Genomic DNA, 3,951 nt, shown 5'->3' on the forward strand with positions numbered 1-3,951 from the left:
TGGTTGAGCATCAACCTATGAACCAAGAGGTCACGGGTTCAATTCCAAATCAGGGCACATGTCCAGGTTGTGGGCTCGATTCCCAGTAGGGGGTGTGCAGGAGGCAGCCAATCAATGATTCTCTCTCATCATCGATGTTCTATTTCTTCCTCTTCCTTCCTCTCTGAAATCAATAAAAACGTATTTTTATAATTTTTCAAAACATCACGTGGTCAAAACAAAACATGTCTACGGGACTGATGTGACTTCCACCAAGAAGGTTTTCTATCTGCGGAGGGACACGGTAGAAGTGCTATTCTGGGAAGATGTTTCTGGCAGCAGTGTGCACAGTCCCAGCTGGAAGGAGAGGGTGTAGGCAGGGAGAACCCGCCTCGAGCCCAGGTGTGGAGGGGAATGGCCCTGGGCTAGGGGGATGGAAGCAGAAAGAGAGAACGCCATGGACATGCCCCCGCCCCATGCCCTAACTCAACTGAACAAGACCCAACCCGAGATGAGGTCTCTGTGGCATCATTTTCCAAAGGAACCCAGCATGGTCTGAGCGCCTGCCTCCATTTCAAAGTCCTTTCATCCACGGACACTTGCCTACACTCCTCGGCCCCATCCCAGACTCTTGAGATGCCTGAGGGACCTTGGCACTATCCATATGGCACTGCCCACTAGTCCCAGAACTGCCATCGTCTCACTCCGTTACCTTATGCAAATGGCAGGCGCTCAAGCCTGTTTCTCCATCTGGACACCCAAAGGAAAGCCTTCTGGACACCCTGACCTCCTCTCGGAGGCGGTGGAAGGAGCTGTGAGGAAATGTGCAGCCCCTCCCCCCTCCCACCTGTGCAGAGGGAGGGAGAGCTGATGTAAATTATTCAGGAGAGAGACCTGAGCCAAAGGGAGTCATGGAAACTTCATTAGTATGTGTGGTGTGTGGCTGTCTTTTGAATATTCTGCTTGCTTGGTTTCTAATTTCCTTTTCTTATGTGAGTCTTCTCTCCCTCATAAATCTTTGCATCTCCATGTTCTTCTTCCTTTGTGTTCTGAATGGGGAGTTCTCACAACCGCTCCATGGTTAATCCACGCCCCCAAACATGGCCAGTTCGAAGCAGCGTTGTGCCCAAGTATTGCTTCTGAAGGCAGATGACACCCTTCTTCCTCTACCCGCTGCAGGGCCTGCTGCCCTAAGGACAGGCCCTGTTGGGAAGGGAAGAGAGAGGTGCTGGGGAGAGGAGGGGGCAGGAAATCCTCCCCCTGCTCTCCTCCTCTCCCATCTGGCCAAGGAAACACTCTTCAGCTATTCTCTAGAACCAACAAACCAAGCAACAGGAGCTTTTTGTGAATCTGACAGCTGGCTGATCACAGAAACAGGTCTTGCAATTCCCCTAGGAATGGCACTTGGCCCAGAATCGACAATAAGTGCCCCCTGGTGGCAATCAGAGGTACCCTCTCTGAGAGGCAAATTCTCACATCCTATCTGAATTGGGTACTCTGACAGCTTTATATGATGGAAAATAAAATGCAATTGGTATCTTCATCATTAAAACACAGAAAGAAAAGGCTTCCTTTGTGCAAGCAAATGTGTGCCACTCTAATTAAGCCTCACTTCTCCCGCAGGCAGACCAGGAGTAACCTCTGGGTGGGGTGCGAGGTGGTGGTCGTCAGGGGCTGGGGAGGGAGGAATGGAGAATGACTGCTAATGAGTTATGAGGTTTTGCTTGGGATGATGAATATGTTCCGGAATTACATAATGGTGGTCGTGGCACATCTTGTGAATATGCTAAAAATTACTTAAGTGTCTACTTTAAGAGAGTGAATTTTATTTTATGTAAGTTATAAATTTCTTTTTAATTCACGTAGTTCCAAGTTTATGAAGACTTCTCTGAGCCCCTGGTTAAAGTTAACTACTCCCTCTTGAGCACAGCATAGATCACACCTTGATTGTGGGCTCGTATGATTTGGGGGCAATATTCCAGCTTCCTCTGGTGATTACGGGTTCTCCTAGACAGACCTCTGTCTTGTCTGACCCCATATCCTCAAGGAGGCACGGTGCTTGAAACTCAGCACACAGTCAAGGGATACAGGTTGAACTGAAGAGATTGTCCACTTTCCAAGACTTTCTAATACACGGCAATATTGAGCAACCCATATTTTGAATATAATAATTATTACATATATACCATGTGTAAAGCTTTGGTGAGATGAAAATGAAGGTGCATAGTCTTTACCTTTGAAACATGTATCCGCGTTTTTGGTGGAAATGAGTATACTTAAATAACTACAACACAATGCAGACATACGTGCCATGTGAATGGCATAATGACCAACAGAGCTCAGCGAAGTAAAAGGTGAAGGCCTTGGGCATGATGGGGAAGATTTTGTGGAGGTGGAGGCATGAGAATGGGCTTTAGGGATGGTAACAAGACGTTAAAATGAAAGTTTCCGCTGAGGCACATTTCAGAGGGATGTGTTGGACCGAAATGCAAACACTTTCAATGTAGGTCGGGAAATGGGAGGGGGAAGGGGCAGGTGACTCTTGAATTGTCACCCACATTGATGGCACAAAGAGAAGCTGAATTGGAGGAGGAAGCTTTTGGAAAAGAATGTCTTTGGAGAGAACTATTGGGCACAGAGAATTCTACCCTCCTCAGGAGGAAACCTATTCCTCACCTCAAACCAAAAAACAGACTTTGATGGGACCGTCTGCAGAGCTTAACGTGTTTCTCCGACAGTGTGAGGGACACAGGACTGCTGCAGAGGGCTGAGGTGTGGGCAAGCTGCACTTCCAGCGTTTGCCTGGGCAAACGGTGTTTCCCCTGGGCCAGATGCGGTCCCTGGAGAAAAGCGAGTTGGCAAGGTGTGGCTCGGCCTCTGTTCACAATGACCTCTTGCAAGGGCAAGGGGCCTCGACCGACCGAAGAGAGCTGGAGATCAACTGCTGCTGGACACCTAGCGCTGCGGGAGGAAGCGCGGGGGGAAGGCATGGTCTCCCAGGAACCCATGAAAGCCCCTCGAGGGAGCAACAGGCTTTAGAGCAGTGGTTCTCAACCTTCCTAATGCCGCGACCCTTTAATACAGTCCCTCATGTTGTGGTGACCCCCAACCATAAAATTATTTTCGTTGCTACTTCATAACTGTAATTTTGCTACTGTTATGAATCGTCATGTAAATATCTGATATGCAGGATGTATTTTCATTGTTACAAATTGAACATAATGAAAGCATAGTGATGAATCACAAAAACAATATGTAATTATATATGTGTTTTCCGATGGTCTTAGGCGACCCCTGTGAAAGGGTCGTTCGACCCCCAAAGGGCTCTCGACCCACAGGTTGAGAACTGCTGCTTTAGAGTCTGGAAGGTTCAGAGGTCATCCGCTTGGTCACCCACATAGTACCAATCAACTACAAACTTTGCTACTGTATTTCCCCTCCTTGACTCCCCTTTGCTAATCTCCTTCCCAGAACGCCAGACCCTGCAGGGATCAGAAACAGTTTGTAAAATGGAATGAGAAGGGGCATGAGAGGAGGCCAGAGAGAAGCAGCCGAGAACCCGTCTCCTTCCACTGTCACATCTCACCCTTCCAGCCTGTGGCCGCCCACGCTGGAGGAGAGAGAGGAGGAACTCCAACTCTCAATTAAGGCTGAAGTTGTAATTCTTACCTAGGGCTGCCATTCTAATTCCTCATCGCCACTTTATTATGCCACTTAGAAAATGACTGAGTACTTTTGTTACCTCTGAGAAACATGCTTTGTCTTGCCTCGGGGTAAGGGAGAAATAGCCCTGGGTGCAGATTTAAAGAGAGAGTGGGAATCAAAAATGAATTTGCTTTCAGATTCCATTGTACCAGTTGTGCTGGTTCAATGTAAACACGACAGATAGAAACAGGTGAAGGGCCTCGGGCAGAGGCCTACCCGTAGCCAGATCCAAGCTCTATTTGGAAAAGCAAACATAGATGGACTTGT

Source organism: Myotis brandtii, unplaced genomic scaffold, assembly GCF_000412655.1.
Source record: "Myotis brandtii unplaced genomic scaffold, ASM41265v1 scaffold2035, whole genome shotgun sequence".
In the NCBI taxonomy this organism is placed as follows: Eukaryota; Metazoa; Chordata; class Mammalia; order Chiroptera; family Vespertilionidae; genus Myotis; species Myotis brandtii.